Below are 26,957 nucleotides of genomic sequence, written 5' to 3' on the forward strand. Positions count from 1 at the left end.
AGTTATTAAGAACTCCAAATATGGACCCATCTCCTGCTCTCCATTCAAGGCTTGTGAGGGTGTGGCGAGCCTCCTGTTGCTCGAGTAGATAAAGGATTAATATCTCTTGGCTTGTTGCCAGGTGGGTTATTGCGCCTGTAGTGACAGAGACAATGTGATTGGGCATTTCCATAACCCATATTGATGCTGGATAAGGAGTTTTTCCCCTCTGATTAACCTTTTCTGATTTGTCCAAGTATTGATGAGATAAACCAAAATTATGTATTTTAATTACCTAAAATCTGTGGCCTGCAAAAGCAGAATAGTTTGTCTTGATCTTCAACTTTCTAGCATAAGGGGGGTGAAGCTTTATTGAGGGGAAATTAGCTAGCTGCTGAGCACTGATGTGTTCATCTTCACGCTCATGTGATCACAAATTATGCATTCCGCTGCCAACTCAAAACTTGGAACAGGCCGATGTGATATCTGCTTCACTGGTAGTGAGATAGTAACCTTTGGAAACATCGAACCTCAGGTCTTTCCAGAATCTCAAGCCAATCCGAAGAAATTTCTTTCCATCTTTTGTGGAAGTTATGGTATGTGAAAATGCGGTGTTCATTTTGATTGCAAGATCTACATGGTGAAAAAAGATACTCTCATCATGGCTGCGCTACTGTAACCTGTGCATCTCGGTCCTGCAAACCCTGAACAGGATGGTTCAGCCGAGCAGTTCTTTCATACAGTTTGACTGCAGTGCCAGGTCTAAAGCCGGTCACGTTCCATTACTTAATGATTTGCAGTAGTTGTGTTATTGAAGTTCTCCCTCAGATCGCGTTGGTACCGTGAGCTTGTACCAACAGAATACCGCCTGTTCAGACTGGTTGGCAGGAGACTGGAAATTTGTGGTCTCCATTTAGTGAGTAGCTTGCCCAAACACCAACGTCAATGTACTTAGAACAGTCAACAGGCTACCGAGATTACCAGTTTCATGCAAAATGGTAGGGCTATTTTTTGGCCTTATTTTTTCAGTGTAGCACTAGTGTTCTGTTTTTAATTATATCTTTCGTGTTTTGTATATTGTTGTTTTGTGTGTTGGCTGAGTGATGGGTAACTCTCCACCATGCTTTTCTCATTTGGAGGTCTGCTTGGTCCCCATGTTGTATGTCGTAGGTAGTAAGAAATAGGTATTCATATAATTACATATATTGTATGTACTCATTCACACATGAGAATTTGGAGTAAACGTGCATGGAGAATACGAAGCAAAACAAATCAAATACGCTTGGTAAGTGTCACTCAAAACTAAAATGGCCCCTTGTTTCAGAGGTGATTGATTGAGTGGCTGCTGTACTATGTAACAGACAGGGACCTTAACAGCATCCCCGTCTTTGTTGGTGGGAAGGCACAGAGCCCACTATCGTGAAGGGAGGGGAGGCTCGTCAAGGCATATCGTTGGTCCCTGGGCCCCTGAGGGATGGCTGTGCATCTTGGGTGGCCCTTTGCGTGGTCGCTCCCCTGCTGCCACTTGTGTTCTGGTCATATCTCGGTCCTCGTGCATGAAAAAGGTGGCAGAAAGAGGCGAGACCTTCTCTCGGCTGACATTCTTACCTTGCATCACACACCCAGCTCTGACAAGAGGGAAAATGGGTGCCCTGGTCACGCAGCATCCACACCTCTAAATGACCGAAGCCACTGAAAGAAGAGCTCGAACATCCTATATATTCACACATTTTCCTTTTAAATGGCCATGGGAGCCGGGCCGTTGTTGTGCGCTGTGTGTGAGCTGCACGAAACTGCCAAAAGTGGGTCACTGGCTGATTAATACATCGACACCGTGAATTGTTGAAGTTGAGCGTTTGAAAACGTTGGCAGCCTGCCACCGGAAAACTGAGGGCTTCTTTTCCAACAAGCCAGCGAGTGTTGCCATGGCTCCACCTCCCTGCTGGCTATTTATCTGCCAGGACATTTGTGACTCAAGTGCACTTTTTAGTAGTAGCGAATGTTACATAAGCGAGGCACGGGTCCCCGTGCAGGACAGAATGATGATGCAAGCTTTTAGTTGTAAGTGTGCATCGAGGCACCATCGTGCTTCTGTGAATGGAAGTTAAAAAACACACACTGCTTACAAGCCGAGCCTTCGGGTTTGTGTGCAGTGCAGAGCGCTCTGCGCAAGTTTCCTGTGAAGTTCTCAGATGCAGGGGTTGGCAGAGAGCCCGGGGCTGCACGAAGCCTGCCGAAGGTTAGTATAGTTCTGTGCTGACATAACACGAAACTGAAAGGATTGTACTTTGTGCTTCTTTCTTCCCGTTTGTTTACACTCTGCAGGGACGGGGGGAGGGGCCCGGGTTGCATTTTAAAGAGTTTTAAATCGAATACTCGACGTTTAATAGAAGCGAGACGATCAAAGAGGCTAAACGGGGGCTTAGCTGCTCGCAGGCTCCCCACACAAGCAACTCCGAAATGTCACTTGAGTTATCTGGCCAAAGTTCAACATGCGGGTGGGGGGGGCTTGAAACAGCGACTTCTTTTCCAAATGTACTCGAAAGAAATTGGATTGTTTACATTGTGAGTGGCGAGAAGCGGGTGGATCGAACATGTCTGCCAAGGTGTTTTTCTTGTTTATTTTTTGTGGTTTGGTGACCTGGGAAATCGCGCAGTGTGGACGGTTTCAGTTGCAAGCAAGAGTTCTTAATAAAGCTGACATTTCTCAATTATAAAGCATGCTGCTTTCGAAAGGAAATGAAGCTCCGGGTATTTAGAGGGAAACCGCCTGTAGACACTAGTAACGAAATGCCGCCAGGGGGATTAAGGATGGGGTTTAAAGGAAAAGTGGATACAATTAATCCGAGGAAGTCTATGGATGCTCGTTTAACTAGAATTCTTATGGAGTGGGTGTGGCCTTTCAAGACATGTTGACTTTCACTTTGATGGTAAAGCTGGCCGACACTAGCAGTGACGCTGGGGCTTCGATTCTTTTTGTGCATAATCAATAGAAAGGAACACAACAAAAACCTTGCATCGGTGAAAACGGAAGCAAGTGTTCAAAAAGAAAAACAATCTGTGAAATGTCCCAAACGGAACTTTCAGTGTAGGAAACGTCTCTCCATAAACGACGTGTAGTGCACGTATTAGTGACCTGTTATGGGCTGTAGTAAAGTGGCTTCCGTCTCTAGACAACTGCGCCGCAACAATATCGCTGACTGGGTGAACTGTTCACATTTACACTCAATAATTATCTTCTAAAATAGTTTCAAAATTTGGCAGGCATGAAGGAGATAACTTAGGCCTGTTATCATTGCGAGATTAAATAATTCCAATGTTCCTGTGCTTGTAACAGCTTCATGGTAGATGGTGGGTCTAGTTTTTCCACAAAAACTTAAACTTATAAATTAATTTTGTTCGTAGAATATTTGTATAACATTCTGCACCACTAAACAAATACAAGTGTTTAGAGATATACGAGGAGAAGACTTTGAGCAGCAGCAAGTTATTTTTCTTGAAGGGACTGCAAGTTAATCTTTGTAAGCCTAGCATCAACATATTTGCATATAACACGCCTTTGTTCCAAAGCACTTTAACTTTTGATAGTAAGTCTAAATGTAAGAGAACTTGAGTGACATGGAACTGGGCGCCCCGTGTAGTGTGCATCGCTGAACTGAGTGACAAGAATAGAAGGAATGGTTAATCGCGGCACCGGTGCTTTACTTTTAACATTAAAAGTAAAGTGCGGGTGCCGCAATTATAGCAAAAGTAAAAAAATAGATGTTTGTTTCTATTTCTTTACTTTTGCTATAATCGCGGGACCGGCGCTTTACTTTTAACGTAAAAAGTAAAGCGCGGGTGCCGCGATTATAGCAAAAGTAAAGAAATAGATGTTTGTACTTTTGCTATAATCGCGGCACTGGCGCTTTACTTTTAATGTTAAAAGTAAAGCACCGGTGCCGCGATTAGCAAGCTAAAAATGCTACAGCCGGCCACAGCTTGCAGTGCATGTGCGCGAGTTGTGCGCGCGCAGCAGTAATCACGCCATATGGCGCCTCTGCTGAAGCGCACGCCCGCACACATGCACTGCAAGCTGTATCCGGCGGTAGCATTTTTAAAAGCCCTTACTAAAGTCTCTCCGAGCAGCGCATGCGCGCTGACTCAGCGAGACCTAAAAATAAAAGAAGCATGCCTTTTATTGCCCTGAAATGCAGCAGCTAAGAAAGGTCCATGGTGTAGACCAATAGCAGGGGTCACAGTCATCAATAGTACAGCAGGTGAATTAACTCTGGGCCCACTTTACCCAATTATGAGCTGTTGTTTACCAGGCCTGGGCGTAGTTCGCAGAGCTTTGCTACGCGGAACGCAGCGAAGTTACGAAAAACCTCTGCCAAGTTCCGCGAGTGGCGGAGTGCAGTGTGAACTGTAGTTTGTGCTGGTATTCCTGCTGCTCGGGTAGAAATTCTACCCGAGCGACAACTCGCCCTCACAAACTTGCTGTTCGCGATTGCGAGAGGGGAAAAAACTCTGCTGCACATCGCGAAGAGGAGTTTTCTGCACTCCGCGGAGAGCAGAAATCTCTGCAAACTCCGCGAACTGAGCGAAGTTCACTGTCCAGGCATATTGTTTACTACAACACCAGGAGATGGGGGCGAAATTCTGCGATGGCATAAAGAACAGATGATGCCCTTGCTTCACCACTGAACCAACAAAAGGTATTTTAATTAAAATTAAATATAGCATGTCAGTGCATACTTGCAGCAATAAATCCTGAAACTGCAAGTAGTGTTCCTTTTCCCTCTATTTTTAAATATTTTCAGGGCCTGCATTTTAGGAGAATAAAAGGTGTGAAACTCTTAACATTTGCATATGTGTTATTTATCAAAACCCTTTGTAGCCAATCAATCCCCAATTAAGACATTTACGCAGATGCACAACCCCAATTACCTACACCAAATCACCCACAACTAAATAGAAAACACAAGTTCAAGCTCCACATTACACAGATTTTTACTATAAAAAAAATGAAGACTCGCACGCACCATCAGTGTCCTTGAGATTCTGTACTCGTAGCACATGCAGTTCATCAGTAACTTATTTTTTTATGTACCACACATATTCTGAAGATGGATAAGTTTATTCTGAAACCAACAACCTTCAACCAAAATTGCTCTAAAGGTGCTTTATTTATCAGTGCATCAGACCGCTGCAAGGAGTTTGGAGCTACTTTGCATACAGATGGAGGAAGTTTTTTCTGTACTCCCTACAATATTGTTTTAGACCATAGCCGTAAATCAACAATTAAGAACAACCTTTTGAGCAAATATCACAAAAAAGGGAGGGACAGGCTTTGGTTCTCAAGGCTAGCAAACGAAAACAGACCCTAGAGTCTTCCCTGCAATCTACTGTTGTGGTAAAAGACACCAAATTGAACATCATTAATGATTTTGTATAGGTGTTTCTTGAGTCAGACGTACCTCTAGAAAAGGCAAACCACCCATCCGTCTGTGCTTTTCTTAACCAACATGTAAAAATATTGGGTTCATTAAGTCATTTCTTCTTGACACCAAGTTTTTAAGTACAGTAAATCCCAGCAATGTGGCACAGTCAGTTGTTCAAACCATGACTGAGTATGATATTGATTTGAATGATCTCTGTGTGTTTGACACTGATAATGCATCGTACATGAAAATGTGTTTTTCCTCAGTTCTTAGTGGCCTACTTGCAAATTGAATCCACATCACATGTGTAGCTCACACAACGAACCTAGTTGCAGGGGTGTTTCAGAAGTCTTTCATATTAACACTTCGCGCAATAACACAATCCACTCATTGTTATTATCATAGCAGAAAAGTCCACTTTTATTAAGACAGGTAAAAACTTTATCTTCATTTATGCAAAACTTATAAACAATCATTGACATCATCAAACCCCTTTTTGCATTATACTTCAACAAAACCCAAAACATTTTAGCATAAAAATACCCCAAATAGTTCCAACAAAACTTGCAGAAATACACCCCATTTAATGCAAAATCCCATAATTTCCCTTCCCCTCCTTTGCTTACTGACCTCCAGACTATCCAAACCCCCCAAAAAACGCCACCCAGGAAAACGACCGAGTTTTCCTGGCCCCACCCAAGTGGCTGCTGAAAGAGATAAGATTCATAAAACACTTTTATTGCACCATAAATTTTCGTTCCAAAAATTAGCTAGCAAATCCCTCATTTCTAATAGATAATATAAGCTTGACCCAGTTGTGATAAATGAACACCATCCTCTCTGAATATATGACCTTCAGAACCTGTAATATTGTCGTGTGATAAAACTTTAATACCCATAGCTTGGCAAAAAAATTAATCGCCCGATTGAGCTTCCGTCTGGCTTTTTCCACAGCTGCGTGATTCCTTGCCCCTCTCCAATGCTTCCTATATATGAACTCTGTCCAGATCAAACATGTGCCCATCCAATTGTTCTTTAAAACTACAAGGTCCAACTTCATCTGCTTGATAAGAGATAGACCCGACAAGGGCACTAAATCGTTCTCATCTAAATGTATAATTAACATGTGAGGAAAGCCTCGTGCAGAAGACAGCTCAGCTAAAGTGGGAAACAAACCCACCCATCACATACCACCTTTACCCTTCCAGAATACTTCATGCCCCTTGCTTGGAAGTCCGAGTGATCTGCCATATATCTGCTGCTCAGCAAAGATCTCTGCCCATGAAATGAAACAGTGTCTCACTATCCAGGTGTGCATTTTTGTTGACAATGTACCATTTGCGCAACCTAAACAGAAAAACAAATATTAGGAAGGAAAAAAATTGGACAAAAAACAAGATCTCATTTCCTGACATAGCGAGTACAACAGGACGATTTCCACCTCCCAATCCTCCTTATATCCCCCCAAGCTTAACTCAACCTGGCAGCCTCAGTAGCTCTCCAATACGAAAAGAGTGTGTGCCAAACATTAAAGGGTCTTTGCCAATCCTAACCACTGCCTTCCTTAACACAGCTAATAAGTGGGTGCTAGAAATCTTATTCCCTTTGAAGTGACAAAAAATTATACCAGGCCTTAAAACAGGAGACTTAGTGAATGACTCCCACTCTATCAAAGGACAACAATCCATGACCCCACTACAGTTTAAGTGGACCCACATGCCTTTGCCTAGCTGGTCTGTTTTCGATATCCTCAACCAGATCCTTAGCTTACTTCCTTGTACCTGAACCTCACTGCTTTGAATGCCAGCCTGATCGTACAGGCCCAATAATTCAGAAACCCTGGAAGCACCAAAAAATAACCAAATCATGCATAACCTAAAATGAGAAACCTCCCATACTTCATAACAGAAAAACAGTAACTGTAACAACAACTGTTGCAATAAATCAAAAGTCACTGGTTCACGTAAGGGCAATGTATGGGTTTGCTCTCTGCTCAAACCTTTCAAGAATCTTCCTTAACAAAACATCATCCACCGGATCATGACCCCACCATAATTGGCCATATAAGGAAATCCCAGCTAATTTGCCTGCAATGGTAGTGTGAGATAAGCCCTTGTTAATTAAATGTAACACAAACTGTAGAATGAAACGTTTGTTACCATCTAAATTCCCACAAGAACATTGGGATTTTCCATAACTGAAAAATTATTTCCAAGCCTGCTGATAGCTTCGTCTGGTGGAGGGAGCTATAGATTTCTCAACTAACTCGACGATCCTCAATCCCCCAGCACCCAGGTGCTGTGCGGAATCGGAGTTTTGAAGCTGTCCGCCCTTGACGCCAAACTGCAAAATTTCTGCCAATTGAAGCGAGATAAAGCGTCTGCTATAGAATTGTTGATGCCAGGAATGTGCCTAGCTCTGAAAAAAATGTTCAACTTAAGACTCTGTAACTTGAAAACCAGCAAAAGGCGTAACACTGTTGGATCTTTCGCTCTTTGTTTATTAATAAGCTCTACCACAGACATATTGTCAATGTGAAAAAGCACACATCTCTCCTGAAATTCTTCCCCCCAAACCAGCAAAGCAACAATCAGAGGGAATAATTCCAGGAAGGCAATACTGCGCCCTTGTTGAAGCCAAGGAGGAGGCCACTTTTCTGCACACCAGCGACCCTCCCAGAACAAACCAAAGCCATGAGCCCCTGACGCATCTGAAAAGAGTTGGATCTGCCAGATTGTGTTGTCCTCAACAAAGAATAGGGAATCTTCATTAAAATCTTCAAGGAACTGTAGCCAAATAGAAAGATCTTCCCTGATGGCCTTAGAAATTCTGATCCTGTGGTGGGGAAGGTAAGCCATCCCCAAACGCCTCCAGAAAGTCCTACGTGCCCTGACCACCCTACAGGCAAAACTGAAAACGCCCAACAAACATTGAACCTGCCTGAGTTCAATCTTTTCATTATCAATGACACTCAACAACAAGCATTTACAATGCAATGGTCTCGGCATTGTTAAAGAAATAGCGGACCTTATTATTGATAACAACTTAGATGCCTTGTATATCACGGAAACATGGACTGATGATGCATCAGCCCCCGATCTAGTAATCGCAGTCCCTCCCGGCTACAAAGCCTATCGACAGGATAGGGTTGGCAAAAAGGGAGGGGGCTTGGCCATTATAACAAGAGATCGGTTTGAGGTCCGAATATCATCTATTCCTGCTACATCATGTGAAGCCATGCACTTTAACATAAAGTTCACAGCTCTATTCAACTTTAAGGGAGTTCTTTTATACCGTCCCCCTGGGACAAAAGCAGGTTTTCTGACCAACTTAAGCGCAATTACCGAATCGATAGCCACTGAAGAGTCTACGACTATGTTGGGTGACATGAACTTTCACTTAGAACAAGCAAATGATAGGGATACCGCCGCCCTCATATCAGACCTTGAAATTATGGGCCTTAGACAACTGGTTACCTCCCCCACCCACCAGGCAGGACATACGCTGGATGGCATTTTTTCCAACGTAGAGGGCCTGCACATATTAAACATTCTACCCATGCCATGGACGGATCACTTTGCAATATTTAGCGGCCTGACAATTAAGGAATCACTGAGGAAGAAGGTCATATCCACTAAGCCAGGCTCCTTCAAAGTTTGGAAGAATCTAGACCAAACTGAACTAAAAATACTACTGGACAAAACTTGCCCAGTTCTATCCAATGAGCCCAATACCGCCACTCGTCAATTCCATGAATGGCTTGGTGATGCCACGAATCTCCTAGCACCCACTAAATTCCACTCTAGGAATAGAAGCACACCGACCGCTCCGTGGTATACAGAAGAACTAAGAACTCAAAAACAATTAAGTAGGAACAGGGAAAGGCAATGGCGCAGAATCTATGACGCCGAAAGCAAGATCATATATAAAGAATCATTGGCCACCTACAAAACTATGATTGTTGCAGCCAAAAAAACATTATTTTCGGAAAAAATTGAAAATGCTAAAAATTCTAGTAGGCAACTATATGACATTACTAAACCCTTATCCGGTAATGCACCAGACTTAAATCCGCCCCCGTCACAATCACTTTGTGACGCGTTGTCTGAATTTTTTTACTCCAAGGTCAATGACATATACCAAGCCTTTACTTCAAAAATCAATATCACCAGAGCCTCTCCCTCTCACACTTCTTCAGGAAACATCTTGTCCAGTTTTAGGGCTCTCACCACTGATCAAATAAAAATCATTACTACATCTATAAAAACGGGATCGGCTCTGGACCCCTGCCCCTCCTCAGTTCTCTCCATGGTGATGGACACTACTGTGCCGGTCATCACACATGTTTGCAATACAATATTGAGTTCCGGGAATTATCCAGATTGCTTAAAAAACACACTGGTTAAACCCCAGTTGAAGAAACCTAGTTTAGATAAGGAGGAACTCAAGAATTACAGGCCCATAGCAAGCCTCCCTTTTCTAGCTAAAGTGGCGGAAAAAGCTATGAACCAGCAGCTTTCGGAGCATATAGAGAAACATCAGCTATTGGATGATACACAGTTTGGCTTCCGTAAATATTACGGTACGGAAACCGCCCTCATCAAGGCAACAGACGACATCAGAATTATCCGTGACCAGGGAGGGACAGCACTACTTGTACTGCTAGATCTCTCGGCAGCTTTCGACACGGTCGATCACAAGATTTTGGTGGACCGTGTCGGAAGGATGGGCATTCACCACACTGCGAGAGACTTGCTCTCTTCCTTCCTGCCCGACCGAAACACAGGTGGTCACACTGGGGCCATATCAATCGGCTAAGCTGTCACTTCCGTGTGGGGTTCCTCAAGGCTCCTCCCTTAGTCCGACACTATTTAACATCTATGTGTCGGACCTTGCATGTGTTATCAAAGCACACGGGATGAGCCTAACCTCATATGCCGATGACACGCAATTGGTGTTGGCCATTAAAGGTGACGGGCTGGAAGTGGCAGAGCGCTTCCAAAATGGAATGAGGGCGATCGGAGAGTGGATGGCAGGTAACTGCCTGAAGCTTAACTCCGATAAAACGGAGGTTGTTATCTTTGGATCCCTCTCCCCGAATTGGCCTGTGTCCTGGTGGCCATCAGCCTTTGGCACCCCTCCCTTAAGGTCAGGAATCTGGGAGTAATTTTTGATGATCATCTTAACTTCATGGCACACGCAAACAAAGTAGCAGCCACAGCCCATCATAAGCTCAGAATGATAAGGAAAATCATTCCATTCCTCCCGGATGCTGCTGCCAAAACACTGGTCAGCTCCTTGGTACTTTCTTCCTTGGATTACTGCAATGCCCTCTTCTTAAATGCCCAAACCAGAGTAACAAAAAAACTGCAGACAATACAGAACGCAGCAGCTCGCCTGCTGTCTAGAACACCAAAGTTTGCACCCATTTCCAATACTATCAGGACATACCATTGGTTGACTATCCAAAACAGGATCAAGTTCAAATCCCTCTGTATAATCTATAAGGCACTTCACGATCAAGGACCACGCCCTCTCAAGGACCAGCTTATACTCTACAGACCGACTAGACCACTTCGATCCACAACTCACTCCTCTCTGATCCCCAAGCCACCTCTGCATCCATATGATGCAGGCGGAACATTATCCTAACACCTATCTCTTTCTCTGTTTCCACCCTTCTACATTCTTTAAACCAATTGCTCCTCCCAAGCCCATTCTTGCTTCCAATTCCATCCCTTGATACCCCTCCCCCTTTATTGACCCATAATTGAAAATCCTCATCCTTGCCCCCACCCCACCAAACCTTGGCCGAAGCCCTTTACTTGTCTCTGTGCAACATCCATCATTGTTCCCATCCCAACACTGCCCACATCTTTTGAACACCGAACTCACTCTCGGAGCCTATCCGGGATTCCTCCCCTCTCCTCGCCACCTTTACGGGAGCCTGGCCTCGGTCGCCGCCATCTTCTCTCGCGCCGGCTCTGCTCTGTGTCTGCCTTAGGGGGCTGCATGAGCCGACCACCATCCGGGGCACTGCGCATGTGCGTCTGCTGCTTCAATCCGGGACCCGCCGCCCCTGTGCACTGAGGCGATTCCACCGAGCAGAGGCCGCCTGTGCATGCAGCCAGCATCCGGATCCCTTATGCGTCTGCGCCAATCAATGAGCTCTGTTTACGCTATGTCTGCAGCTGGGCGACTTACCATTACCACCTAGGCTAAACGTATGCTTAACTATTAGTTCGGCCCCAGATCACCCCTACTTATACGTTCCACGCTACGTTACGATCTTGAATGTTTGGTAATCTTTGAAAAGGGCACTTTAGAGGGTCCCGGGCGGCGGTGGTGATTTCAGGGGCACAGCGCTTTCCTTCCTCAGCGCGTCGCAGTGCCTTAGGAACCCCATGCTGCCTGCACGCGCCAGTAGGCTCTCTGATTGGTTGACAAGGTCCACCAAGCACAGTGCTTATTTGGTAGTTGCCAACCAATCAGAGAGCCGACTGGCGCGTGTAGGCAGCGTGAGCAAGACATGCCGTAGACTCGCTGTCTTACGGGCGTGTTTTAAAAAAGAGAAATAATCGAAAAAACACGCCCCCGAATCTGAAAAGGACGGGGCTTGTTTGGAGAGACAAACCTCTTCTCCAATGGCTGACCAGTATTCAAGAGGCCAGCCAATGGAGAAGAGGAGAGAAGAGAGGCGCGTTCAAGCCCCTCTTCTCCAAGTCATTAAATCTCGCGAGCGAGACTGCGCAAGCGCAGCCTTCGCTAGCCGAGACCTAAAAAGGACCTGATCTCTTGGACCTTCTCAGCCAGCAAATGGTCTATCATATCCTGTGTATCGATTTCGAATCCCAAAAAAGTTAGCTTGGTGCTGGGACCTTCTGTCTTTTCTGGGGCCAACGGAACACCCAATTCCTTAGCCATGTCCTGAAAATTGCACAGTGCCCTCCTACACTGATCTGAACGGGCGGCTCCAATGAACATAAAGTCATCCAAATAATGACAAACATACGTATGGCCGCTCCTCTTAGTAAGGCACCATTGTTATGTTAAAAGTTTTTATAAAGCGCTCGTACACCAAAACGGTTTCATGGCGCTATAGGGAAAGATACGGCAGGAGGGAATGAACCAAGTAATTACAGATAAGCCTGTGTGAATAGAAGGGTTTTAAGAGAGGTTCTAAACTGAGAAAGAGAGATTTCAAGTCTAAGCTGAAGGGGTAAAGAGTTCCAAAGCTGGGGAGCCAGGAAAGAAAAACTAAGACCACCGTGTTTTTTTCGTTTAAAGGGGGGAATGACGAGAAAGTTAGAATGAGAAGAACGGAGAGCACGTGAAGGTGTGTAGCTTAGAACCAAGGATGAAATAAAGGCAGGGCCAAGGCCGGCTAGAGCCTTGAAAATGGTGCAGCCAAGTTTGAAGATACAACGCTTGGCTACTGGGAGCCAATGAAGGCTTTTCAATAGGGGGCAGACGTGTTGATGTCTAGGTTGTTGGAAGATAAGTCTGGCTGCTTGGTTCTGGACCAATTGTAGGCGATGGAGCTGGTAGGCCGGGATGCCGGCATACAATGAGTTAGCGTAGTCTGTACGGGAGATGACTAAAGCCATGAGAACCAGAGTGAGAGCCTCGGTAGTTAAAAATTTCGAAATCTTACGAATTCTGCGAAGATGGAAAAAACAGGATGATACCACAGCGCTGATCTGGGCTTTCATGGTCAGGTCTTTACTGATTATAACTCCAAGGCTTTTCACAGAGTCAGCGGGTTGGGGAGGATTGCCTAACATAGGAGGCCAGAAATTGTTGTTCCAGGGATTGGAGGTGCCGCAAGTCAAAACCAACTCGGTTTTATCAGGATTGAGTTTAAGTTGACTGGCGTTCATCAAGTTACTAATAAAACATAAAGTAGCCTGGAACCTAGAAGCAGACGTGGTAGAAGAGTCAATTTTAAACACTAGTTGGAGATCATCCGCATAATTAAAAGTGTCCACTTCGAAATGATGAAGAGAGCGGATCAGAGGGAGCATATACAGATTAAAAAGAAGAGGGGAGAGAGAGGATCCTTGGGGAACACCGCAAGTCAGACCCTCTTAGCAGAGAAGGTATCAAGGCGAACAGCTTGAGAGCGATTTTCAAGAAAGGAGGAAATCCATTTTAGAGCTGTTCCATGAATGCCAGCGTCCCTGACACGGTCGATCAAAAGATTATGATCGACCGTGTCGAATGCGGCGGAAAGATCCAGAAGGATAAGGGCCTGAGAGAGGTTATTGTCGGCCCCCTTTCTGAGTTCATTCATGACAGCAAGTAAGACCAGCTCAGTAGAGTAAGCTGGTCTGAAGCCAGCCTGTTGAGGGTCAAGAAAGCACGAGAGTTCAATAAAAGAGCTAAGACATTTGGTAACATGGGCTTCTAAAATCTTGCTGAGATAAGGAAAGAGGGAGATGGGGCGATAGTTGGTGAGATTGGAGGGATCAGCATTGGGTTTTTTCAGGATAGGGACGACTTCGGCAGCTTTGAAAGAATCTGGAACTAAGCCCAATTTCAGCGAATTATTGAGAAGTGCTAAAGGGGGGTCAGGGCATATAGAGAATGCCTCTTGAAGGAGATGAGAAGGACAAGGATCAGTGGGGGAACCAGAACCGACCTTCTTTACAAGTGTAAGAAATTCCTCCTTCGAGATCAGAGGTATTTGATTGAGTACGTGCAAGTTCTTAAACGAGATCATAGGAATTACAGGGGCGACAGGCGGGGGGATGCTACTTTTGATGGTAATGATTTTCTGCAGGAAGTAATCATTAAGAGCATCCCATAACTGTTGGGTTGGAAGGGGTTTGGCCGTTACTCTGTCAGGCAGAGATAATTCATCCACGATGGCAAATATATCTTTAACTTTGGATGCGGAGTTGGTGATTTTCAAGGAAAAGTACGTGGATTTAGCCTGAATTATGGACTTTTTGTAGTCATTTAAAAGCCTAATGTATATGGCTTTCTTTTCCAAGGAGTAATTACGTCTCCAACTGCGTTCTGCCTGTCTAAGCGCTAGTTTCTTTAATTTTAAGTCATTGGAAAACCAGCTTTGGGCGTCGTGAGGGCGTCTAAGTGTGGATAATTTAAAGGGAGCAACAATATTGCTGGCAGAATCAAGCAAGCATTTAATAGCGGCCGCCTGTTTATCAAGGCAGTCCGTTTCAGCAGGAATAGTAGTAGAAAGTAAGGAATGAAACTCGTCCTTGTTAGCCCGGTTCCAGTTTCTGGCCCAAGATTTGCCCAAAGTCAGGGGTTTAGGGGAGGGGGAGTAATCCAGAGAGAAATAAATAATATGGTGGTCGGACCATTACAGAAAAGTACTAAACATCTCAAAAAGAGCACAAGACCCCGAGTAACCCATTGGAAGAACTTTGTCTACATAGAAAGCCCCATTAAAAAACATGCCCAGAAGCTCAAAATCCGATGAATGTATTGGTAATAAGCGAAAAGCTGACTGAATATCGCTCTTTGCCAATTCAGCCCCAGTCCCAACCATCCTCACCAATTTCAAAGCATCATCCACTGAGGCATAGGACACATTAGTATCAGAAGGGGAAATGAAATCATTCATGGACTGACACTCTGGCCAGGATAGATGGTGAATCAAACAAAATTCCCCTGCCACTTTCTTGGGTACTAAACACAAAGGTGATACAATCAAGTTTTCAAGAGGGCTCTGCCAAAATGGACACGCTATTCTGCCCGCGTGTAACTCCGCATCTAATTTCTTTTGCACAATCTGTGGTGACTCTTTAGCAGATTTAAGGTTGTCAGCCCATCGATTATACCTTGGCCCCTGATAACCAATCTTGAAGCCATCCCTGAATCCCAAATAAAGTTTAGAAGCAGTTTCAACATCTGGATAATCACTCAGCCAGGATTCCAAAACCGACAACCTAATTGGGGTATAAGCCCTTTGGAATAGGCCAAAATGTTGTACCCCTCCCCCTTTGAAATCTCCACTGTTCCCCAAATCTTTGAGTAGTGAAACATTGTATGATAGCATGTCTTCTACCACATTGTGAACATTCATGCTTGAATCTACAGAACTGCCTGGTAAAAAAACCCTGGTTAAAATTCCAACATGCTCCTGGCACTGGAAACTGTCCTCTTCCAAATCAACCCACCCCGATTTGGGCAGGGCGAGGCTGAAAGGGCCGGTATGTAATTGGCAAACCACTTGCTGTATGTGTCTTTGCTGGCGGTTGGGTAGAGGACATCCACTGAAGCCAAAGCTCAGCATCAACGTCACCCCAAGGTTTGTCATGGAATATGCTCACCCTGGCCCTAAATTCCTCGTCGTAACTGAGCCACTGTGTAGGAGAGTAGGATCTGCACTTATGTTGCCCCCACTTTTTTTCTGATGTTTACACTGGTTTCTGGCTATAGTCTGGCTGGAACCCTGCTAATCAGGGCCCCAGCCTCTCTGTTCTCTCTAAACAACGTGGAGTGCATATTAGATGCACTAGTGATTGGATACTATGGTACCTTATGAGCCCCTAGTATATGGTACCTTAGGTACCAAGGGCATAGGTACTTCACAGGCCTACCAGGGGCTGAAGCATATATTATGACACCCCTGGGAAGCAGACTAAATCCGACACCACAGGCCTGCTACTGCAGCCTGGATGAGGTAGTGTTAGCACTCCTCACTGAGGTATAGGTTCCCTATATCTCACCTTACCCACACACATATAAACCTATCAGTCACCCCTAAGGCAGGCCCTATCAATCCTGAGGGCAGGGTGCTTGGTTTCCATGTGAGGGGGTGCCTCTGCCTGAGCAGGGCCCCTCTGCAGCTGGCAGAGTCTATTCTCTGTGGCTGTTTGTGGATGCGGTTAAACCATATACTCTTAAGTGCATTATAACCTACCGGTGAATGCTAACTTTGGGATAGCTGCATCAAAACATGTCGTGTTTGGTGTCAAACGCTTTGGAATCATACCCTCACACCAGTAACTGGTGTGGGAGTATGATCCCACCCTTCTAGAGGGGAAGACATGTACCTACTGTGGAAACACGGTAGAATCCTAAAGAGCCCTGGCATCACAAAATGGATGCCACCAGCACAGACACTGGGCTGCCCTCCTGCTGCTGATCGAAACTCGCAGTGCAGGAGGCCCAACAATAGGCATCCTGTCACAGGGAGGTGTAGCCACCTTCCAGACAGGATTTAGTGTATTGGGGCTGGGTGGGTGCACTCCTAGAGTGCTTTGAAGTCCTACACTGGGGGAGCAGGAGACTCCTCTGTACATATGCCAGCTCAAACCGGTTCAGGGGCTACCAGCCCCTGCTCTGGCGCAAAACTGGACAAAGGGAAGTGGGTGTAGCCACCCACTCACCTGACCCTCCCATAGGAGTGGTCATAGAGCCAGTCCCTCCCTTTCTTTTAGTATAAGTTAGGGAACCCTTGCCATTGCAAACTAGATATCCCTGGACAATGCTCTGAAGAAGAATCCTGGACCTTCGACGTTCCACTACCTTTGGAAGACTGAAGAATCTCCCTTGGAGTCAAGGGGTGACTCCCCTGCTTGGCAGGCACCAAAGCTTTGCATCAACGGTCGCAAACTTTCCCGCTCCCACCAGAGTCTGAAGTCCCTGCAGCCCCGGAAGTGGATTTCCTGACTTCTCGACAGCCATTGTGAGTCCCCAGCAAAGCTGAGGCGAGTAGACCCCACGAGTGACGAGGAACAGCAATACCTGGGTACCGTGCACTATTGTCGAGTGCAACCCCTTCACGACATTCTACGAACTTGTGCATTGGACCACGTGTGGTCCAAGCCTCCAGCAGGATTTCCACCGAAGATCAGTGGCCTACCTCGTCCCGAGTGACTGTGGGCTCTTGTGAAGTGAATCCTCCCGAGGCGTCTTTGCGATCCCTTGCCGGTTGGCTTGTGGGTCCCCTGAAGACTTTTCCACAGAACCAAAGGGCTCCCCTGGTTGCTCCAGGCCTGCCCTCACTTACCCTCGCTGGGTGAGTCCCTCAGACCTTGCTGGTCTGCACCGCTGACTTTCTTCTTTTTCCACAAGACTTGCTGTTGCCAAGGCTTGTTGGCTCCAATCTGGTTGCCGACACCTCAGTAAGCTGCAGACTTCGTGGGACACTCCGAATCCAGCTCCTGGTCGTCGTCGACGCCTCCTGGACCTCGTGGCTGAAGAGTCAAGACACCTGTGATCTCCTGAAATCACCCGACTACTGTGGGCATCCATCTTCCTGGCCTCGGGTCACTGACAAGTGATTTTGAACACTGTCTCCTCTGCTTTCAGGTCTTCTTTCTTCAGAATCCAGCCTTGGATTCCACCGGACACTTCTTCTGTCTTCACAAGGAGCAAGTCTTCTTTGGCTCCCATTGAAAACGACGCCGCGACCTGACACCAAAGGACACCTATGCACCCGGCTTCCCTGGGTGAGGTAACTCGAGTACTCCGGTGCTCCTGTGTGTGTTGGCTCTAGAACTACTTACCCTGTAAGTGACTTGCTTGTAGACTCTCCCGAAGTATCCTAAAACTTTATAATTCCAACCGCGACTTGCTCCATTGAAGTCTATTGGGATCCGCGGCTGTGTTCTTACACTGCATGCGTCTCCCGTGGGTCCTTTACTTACCTGCCTTGGTTGGATTAGTGAGGCCCCAGCGCTTCTAAAGGCCCTAGGCCTTCTCCCTTCTCAAGTCGTTCTTCTTATACCTCTTTTTTAGTATATGGTCTGGTACGCCCCTAGGGCCCCAGCCATATAAGTGCTTAACTTGTTGTGAAATGTTGATTTGTGCATATGTCCTTGACTTCTAATCTCATAAAGAGATTAGTAGTGTGTGTCTAGTAATAAAATAAATACATATATATTTTATATATATACCTGTGTGGTGTCCTTTCATTTAGTGATTCAAGAGATTATAAGGTAAAACAAGCTGCTTTACATTCCTCTGAGACTTAACCTGAACGCTGCTCTCCACAGCTACCACTAGGATAGCTTTCTTTAAAAGGTTGTCTTAAACCTATCTACCATAAGAGTCAAATTGTACTGGTGCAAGGTGGCCACTTTAACTAGTGACCAGCATATACCAGGCCAACTTCTCACACACGCATATCCACCAAAGTGCATTTGGGCATTACGAGTTATATCCATGTATTTGAACATGGCAACCGCCCTGTCTTGATGTCTTTCACAATATACACTTGCATATATCAAGAAAGCTGACGTCGAATTCTCTATGTTTTGGGGGACCCTAGGGTGTTTATCAAGCTCCCATTCCTCTTCTTTGGACCCCTCTTTAGCCTGTATGTCCCTATGAAGTAGTTTAAACACATCTACAAACTCATGATGCCAAATTCTATTTTTCGTCTTATCGGAAAGGTGAGACCCCAATGGCATTGCTATACCCATATAGGGGAGCTTCTTATGAATATTATGATCTTCACTCACCTTCACAGTACCAGAAATACTAGCCTCATCAACCTTTTTAGCCTGACTAGTAGCAGTGCTTTTCAACAGAGACACTACCCACAGCTGGAACCTGCGCAACCACATTCCCCACACCCTCCCCAGAAAGCACCTCCAAGTCAGAAGACAACGATGCATCCCCAACAGCCACAGAACATGTTTTGCGCTTGCTAAGAGCAGGTTGCGATCAAGAAGCCCACCAATGTGGCTTACCTGTCGGTAACTGAGCTGAGCGTTTCTGAAATTCTTTGGGATCATCATGCTAACGATGACCGTGCCGCTGTTCTTGACTCGTTGCGCTGTCAGCTCCTGACTTCTGCAAAACACAAAGAACATTGGTTGCTCCCGATACACCCCTTTGAAACCACATTCTTATGAACTGTAAACTGTGCAGTATCATCACTATGCTCTTCCCCCAATTCCCCTTCTTCCAAATCATCATAATCATCCCCATAATCCAATTGTTCATCACACAAGTCCAAACCAGCGTTGCTACTTCCAGGCATTTCCCCATCACCCACACCCCCATCATACAACCTCCAATTGGTCACAGACATCCACTTCGGATGCCCGGCTGCCAAATGAAAATCCGCTCGTGATCCACCTTGTTTGTCTGGTTTTTTACCCAGAACTGCAAATTGCTCAGTAGTAGAAGAACTGGAGACTCCAGCCATTGCCAATATTCCTGACGACGCTTGCACCTTCAAGCCGCTCTTGCCAGAGGAAGACGAAAACTCCAAACTCTTCCCCCTAACCCCCCGTACAGAGCTGCCACCTGTAGAAAGAGGGGCGTTTGAATGCTCAACCCACACCCACTGACCAGTCTGAGGCCCAAAAGATGAGTGAGTTGAAAGCAAACGTGGGCTGACTAGGAGGAGGACGGGGTGTGGGAAAAATGAATTTGCCCCCAGCAGAAACCCCCAACTGTTCGGGCTGATGATCCACATGCCCAATATGAGAAACAGGCTCTAAAACTTCAAACCCTTCATGAGAATACTCATGCACAGAAGACCCCTGGCCCTCAGAATGTGCAGCTGAATATGATTCCACAACTAAAGACGGAGCGCTGCAACCAGGGGGGCCTCTAGGCACAGGAGACTGTGAAACAACAGAATCCCCCACCAACACTGACCCAGACACCATAAATCTATTTAATAACTGTGAGTTCCCTAAATGCTTAGGTGCAGGCAACAATACCAAGTCCTCCATATCGTCATCACCACTGTTGCTTGAATAAGCCACCAGAGAAGCAGAACGCCTGCCAGAAACAACGTGAGGCGCAATGTCGATTTTCTCACTTAAACATGAGTGTTTCATGCCAGCAATTACTTGCCCTCTGGCCCCCCTTGTAGGGGAAGGGCTCGCCGGCAAAGAAACAGAGGCTGACACCCTGCCTGTGAAACCCCTCCTCCGCTTCATTCCTCCATGAAGGAGCGAGGCAGAAAGCTTCTGTGTGGTGGCAACACACCTCAATGAAGCTCCTTTTTTATTTACCCGGCCTCGACGAGGGGCGGGGACTACCCCCATCTGACCCGCCTCCGTTGCAGACGCTGATGAACTACGTGCCAGCAACAGCCCTGGACCGCTGCTCCACAGGTAAGTATGGCCGCAGCTTTGTTTAACCCGCGCTAAATGCCCCCCATTCGCTGGCGACAGCGGAACTCTGCCATGTGAAGGCAAACACGTGGCAACTGCCTCAGCCACCCCCCGCGCCGCCTTTCCTATCGGGTGCACAGCGCCTGCCCCCACAGCAGCAGACACACCGGGCCTCAACAGGTCCTCCCGCCCCGCTGCTCAGAGAACGCGCAATGCTTCTCTCACCGCCACACCTTCAGTCATGACACTAGGCAAAAATACCTTATAACACGACAAAAACCCCCAGCGACAAACTTTCTGACAGAAAAGAATACCGTCAAAGAAGACTGTCAAACTGTCAGGCTCAACCGCCGAAGTGTCCTCCCGCCAAAAGCACTCCTAAATATAACCTACCTAATGTCCCGCCCCCTCAACCTACCTACACCTATCACGCAGCGTGGTTTTTTCCACCGCGCGAAAAACCCCAGGGGGATACCGGCTCGCGCCATGCTCCCCCTGGTTCCCAATTCATGTAAAAAGATGTTCCGAAAGTTGTTTTCACTTCCCAGCGGAAGGAAATCCTGTTACCTGAAACACTTAAAGGCCACGAATCCTGCCAGGTAAGCGATCATGCCTCCGAAACTCTGCTCTACCAGATGGTGCCTGCCTTGACCAGTTTAAAAGTGAGCTCCCCTTTTACCTGCTAGTGCTTTGTGTTCCTGCCTGCGGATTGTTGGTCCCTTTCACCGCCCTTGCAGTGCCGAGTTTGTGCCCGTCTCCCGCCGCCGCGTTACCAGCCATCGCGGCCGCGGAGGGGAGACGGGAACTGCACACCCCAGCAGCCCTAGCGGCTGGAGACCCGCTGACCCGCTGACGCTGATTTTCGCGCCAGGAGGCGCTTAAAAGATCCTTGCAGACCCCGCGACGCGGGATCGCGCGTGGGTGGCGCCGGGTTAAGCCCGGGACAAGGGCGGGACCGTCTGTGGCCGTCAGGGGCCAGAGGAGGCCGGGCCGGGCCACCCCTTTTATATTTTGTGATAAGACCACTATCACAAGGTACTGTGACATTTACATTTGTTGGGACTATTAGTGTTGCTGCTGCAAGTTGTGGATTGAAGTTCGTTGCACAACATTGTGCACTTCGTACCCTATCGTCCCAGGAATATTGGTGATTCACAGACTTGGGTTGATATACAATCCTTACTAATTTGTGTTTTAAATAAGGGTTGTGTCGTGGTCTATTCTTGTCTTTTAGCGCACGTGTTATATGTAATGTTTAAATAATTGAAACCATTTCATAGTAAGTGCTATTTTAATTTCAATTGGTTGTTTTTGTTTGTCATATATTTTATCTATTGTATTCTCAGACAACATGTCCAAGTCAACTGGGACCCCCGCCCCACTGTATCGACACTTGATAATTATTTGGTCAAAGTTGTAGACAAGATCAACAAGGAACGGAGATTATCTCTGGGTCTAGCTAGTAACGACATACCGGAGATAACGAGCCAATCAGTTCGTGCTGAGATCCAGCCTTTTGATGATATCCAAGTCTTGGCCCCTATAGTCTCTCCAGTGAGGGAGGGTACTTGTGTTATTGAGCCAACTCAGGTCTCCCCGCTAGAAGCTGATGTCGCAGGGGTATCTGATACTCTTAGGTCTTCCAACGATATCGTTGTTGTGACCCCCGTGGTTCCTAATATACATAGGGTGTTAAGATCAGGGTCACATCTTAACAGACCGTTTTTTTCTAAAAAAGGGGACCGCAAAAGAAAAAAGAACATTGTTTCTGTTTCTAACACAGGCCCCTCTGAACATATCTGTTCTAATAATGAGGTTCATTCTACCCACTTGACATTAGCTCCTGACCAGCTTGAGCTGCTAATTGGTATGATTGACAGTAAGTTAAATAATATTATCATACCTCTTTTAGATAAACTCGAGGCTTTATCTAGGGAAGTGAGCAGATTAGGCGAAATGGTACAATCCGGTTTAACCTCTAACAATAGCCCCCAATTGCCCGTTGTGGCAAACGGGAATGTAGGCTTGACCGGTAAAAGCATGCAACCCCCTAATAAGCAATCTAGTAGTGGCCAGCTATGCGCGGGCACTTATACTTCCACACATTCAAAGAGTAGGATTATTCCTGCTACTGAACGACAAGGTTGTGTTGGCAATGTAACACGATCTGTTTCTGGGAGTGAACTTAGTGTTATCCAAGCTATACCTGCTTGTCCTATTGGTATCACCCCAAACGTAGATACACATGCCCCGGGAAGTATGACAAGGACATCTGGAAGGGGGATTCTTAATAATCGTAGCCTTTCGCAACCAAACCTGCCCCCTGATTGCGCACCATATGTGGCAGTCCTGACTAACGTACCACCCATCAGAGAGGACAGGCACTACCACTCTGTGGAATCACATGATTCCCTTAAGAATAAAACTGTGGCATGGCTTAACCGCGAATGTGGTTTTTTTCCGGTGGCTATGGCGGATCAGATTTTGGCTACTACTAGAACTAACTGGATTGGAATGTCCCCTAAAAACATTCCCGGGGATTGTGTTATTATAAATTTTAGTTCTCCCCACCTTGCCACGACAGCTTTGATTAGAGCTACGTCCCGCCCTAGTATTGACCAGGGGATTACACTCCGCCCCCTTGGTTTTTTCTATAGTCAGCATATAGAACACTTTTCAACGCACCGAGGGGGAGGGAAAATAAGGAGGGAAGGGGTGTCTAGCTTTGTAAACAGTTTTCAGATAGATACTGCTAACCGTTTTCAATGCTTGAGTGGGTTGGACCACAATGATTGACAGGAGGACAGTGTTGTTTTAGGATTAATAGAAGAGCCCATATTAATGGATAAGATGGACGTCACTGAAGTCTGTTTGGATTTTGAAATAGAGGTGGGTGTGGTACCACCGGTAACCCAGGGGAATCAAGTCCTATTGGATATAGGCCCAACTGTATGTTTGCCTGGGGTGGAAGAGGCAATTCCTGGGTCAAGTATAATTTGTATGACTAAGGGTAAAGAAGGAGATCCAGTAGGCCACCCTGAGTTATCCAAGGATACCCCTATCACCGTTGCTCCCCAACAGGGCGGTAATTGTATTAATTTGGGATCAGGTATCCACGGCTCCTCCGGATGTTATATTGTAAGTTGGAATATCGTGGGAATTAGATCAAAATCAGATAGTCTGGGGTGGACGGAATTTTTAGATCTTTTTGATGTTATCTGTCTACAGGAAACTTAGTGCACCGACTTTAAAGGCTATAGTTGTTTTAATTCATATCAGTTACCCGCTACTGCCTCAGTATCTGGAAGAGCCAAAGGGGGTCTACTCGTTTTGATCTCAGTTAGAGCCCCTTTGTCGGTTATTAAATATGTTCAGGTTGGGGCTCACTCCCAGCTTTTATGGCTGCACATAAGTCGAGGTAGGAACATTCTTTTAATTAATTTTTATAATAATATTTTTAATGATTCAAGGGATCAGCCTGTTAAGGATCTTTTAAGGGCTCTGGTAGACTTCTTTAAGGAATCTAATGAAGCCTTTGATTTGTTTTTGGCCGAGGACTTTAATATTACTACCTGTCCTTTCTCAGAGGTTAAAGTCTGCGGGTTGGTGGACGATAACGAGGATGGGATTCTTCATTTTCAACATAATCAATATGGAGACGCCCTAAATAACCTTCTTGCTACATATAATATGTGTATTATGGCCAATGAGAAAAATTCAAAGGGGGAGATTTGTCCTACCTTTACAGGTCGGGGAACGAATTCAATAATAGATTTTATTTGTATCTCCCCGGGTCTTGAGGCTTGGATTACGGCCCCTAAAGTAATAGACATCCAACTTAGTGACCATAACTGCCTGGTAGTAAAGGTTATGTTATGGGATAAGGATGATGCCAGTACTCTGGGCCGTACTATCACTAGTATTGAGGCCGAACGCCCCAATGGTACAAGACTTAGATGGAAGGGGGACAAGGCCGACATTGCGTCTGATTTTATCATCCACAGTTGCCTAGAAGATATTATCGCGATCCTAGAAGATAACTCTGGTTCCCTTGGTTCTATAGAGCATTTTATCAATATCAATGCGGCCATCAACTCCAAACTTACAAGTGCATGTAAGCACAAGGAGGATCGACCGCGGGGTTGGTTCAACTGAACTTGTACCCTGGCCTTGAGGGAATTGAAATCTGCCCTATCAACCAAACCTAGAGATAGGGGTCTGGTCGTAGACTTAAGAGCCAGATATAAGGAAACCCTCAAACGCAGGAAATTAGAACTCCAGCAGGAGGCATGGGACAACCTGACTAAGGCGGCTGAACTGAATAATTGTTCCCTGTTCTGGAAAACTGTTAATTCTCCATTCCTTAAAGATGACAAAATTCCGGAACTAACCTCGAACGTTATGCAGGCAGAATGGGTCTCGCATTTCTCCAAAATTTTTCAGTCAGATGGTGCTTCTCATGTTTTGGAGAATAGATGGCCGCATCTTTTATTAAATTTTACGGTACCAGAAGTTTTAAATAGCATTCGGGACAGTAAAGGGGGTAAAGCTCAAGGCCCAGATGGGGTACCAATTGATGTATACAAGTTGGTCCCAGAAATATGGGGGCCTTTGCTTACCAATATTTTTAATTCAGCAGTTAGTAATGAAATGCCCCCGACTTGGGAAGAATCTATTCCAATTTTTAAGAAAGGTAATCGTGGGGAAGCCAAGAACTACCGACCAATTTCCCTGCTGGATTCCTCCGTAAAAGTCATGAGCCGAGTGCTCTTAGTGAGATTGGAGGAATGGGTGGAGGAAAACGGTATTTTAGCTGAGAGTCAGTTTGGTTTTAGGAAAGGTCGTGGCACGATCGAGCAGTGTTTAAATTTAGAGCTGCTCATTAGTAAATATACTTTGGCCAAGACTGGCATGATTTACCTCTGCTTTGCAGATCTAAGTAGTGCCTTTGATCTGGTGGATCACGGCATTCTGTGGGCAAAGTTGTTAGAAATGGGGGCCCCGGATGGTATTGTCTTCTTTTTAGCACGCCTATATACCAAACTGAGAGCATGTGTCCGTTATGGATCACAAGGCAAATGCACTCCCATGTAAGATCGGTCGGGGAATACGCCAGGGATGTGTGCTAGCCCCACTGCTTTTTATACTTTTTATTAATGAGATTGATTCCTTTCTGAAATCCTTGTCAGTGGATGCTCCCAAAATTAACAATGAATATGTCCCCGTGCTACTTTACGCGGATGACGCGGTTTTAATCTCACGTACACCATACGGTCTCCAACAGTTGCTGGATGGTTTTATGCAATTTATCAAAAGCAGAAAGTTAGCTTTAAACAAATCTAAAACTTATGTAATGGAATATGGGCGCAGGCAAGGAAAGAAACAGCCCTCCTTTTATATAGAGGGCCAAAAGGTCCAGGCTGTGGATAACTTTTCGTATTTGGGGGTTACTTTTTCAAACAAAAATTCTTGGGTAAATGAGCATAAGAATGTACGGTCTAAAATGGCCAGGAGCGCGTATGGAATTTTTACCATGGCAACCAAATTGGGAGATAGGCGGGTAAATGACATGCTGAAAATATTCCAATCACGGTGTGTTTCAATTGCCTTATACGGAGCTGGTATATGGGGCTATGCCCCGGCAGGATCTCTCCAGGTAGAGGAAAATGATTTTTTGAAGAAACTTTTGTGCCTACCAACCTCTGTGTCAAACGCCTTAGTGCATAATGAATTAGGCATTGACTACCTTTCCGATTTGATTTTACTTAGATCATTGACCTTATGGCGCTCCATATGGACCAAAGAAGAGACCTCTCTGTGTAGAGCTATTATCTCTGATTGTCTTACTTTGGACCACTACACCAAAATCTCATGGTTAAAGTATGTAACCGATAAATTTCGGGAGATCTACAATATTAACATTACTATGGATCACCATGGGGCAGATATGTTGTCCAAATCTGATCTTTTTTTTTTTTTTTAAACATGTTTTTATTGGCATTTGTTAGTAGTTTCGTTACATATCATTGTTGGATGACAATATCGCAGAGTACATGTGTCCAGTCAGGTGAGATCAATCATCACGTTTACAATAACCTTCACCACACTCATGTGCAATGTAACAGGTGTTTGCCATACTATATAATACAAACCAGGGAAGGGGGGGGGAACTAGGGGCAGTCATGGACCATCAGAGAAGGGTCAGCCAGACTACAGCACAGGTGGTCTGTAGGGCAACTGGTGAAGCAGCGCATTGGGAACCCCTGGCCGGGGTACGACTATGCAGGTGGACATACGGCATGGGTGCAGGCCCCGTAGCAGCGGGGATAGGAACCTGGTCCCCCCAAGGTGAGTGTGTAGTATTAGGGGGGGGTCGTCACCTGGGTGGGTTTGTGTCGCGCGTGGCTGTGTGGCAGTAGGGGTAGTCGCGGTCGTGTTCTGATCAGCTAGGGGTTGGGATTGTTTAAACTGATGCATAATCAGCGCCCACTCCAGG

The 26,957-nt window shown here is 45.8% G+C and overlaps 1 long non-coding RNA gene across 1 annotated transcript in view; it reads right to left on the reverse strand.

Annotated features, from left to right (window-relative positions):
- Nucleotides 1-6,189: 6,189 nt before the first annotated feature.
- LOC146810787 (uncharacterized) overlaps nucleotides 6,190-26,957 on the reverse strand; it is a 29,241-nt gene continuing 8,473 nt past the window's right edge. The window contains exons 2-3 of the long non-coding RNA XR_014965731.1: nucleotides 19,079-19,181; nucleotides 6,190-6,749 (exon numbers count right to left, since the gene is read on the reverse strand). This is a non-coding gene — a long non-coding RNA (uncharacterized LOC146810787). The remainder of the gene's footprint in view (nucleotides 6,750-19,078; nucleotides 19,182-26,957) is intronic.

The sequence above is a fragment of the Triturus cristatus genome, chromosome 7, assembly GCF_964204655.1.
Source record: "Triturus cristatus chromosome 7, aTriCri1.1, whole genome shotgun sequence".
NCBI lineage: Eukaryota > Metazoa > Chordata > Amphibia > Caudata > Salamandridae > Triturus > Triturus cristatus.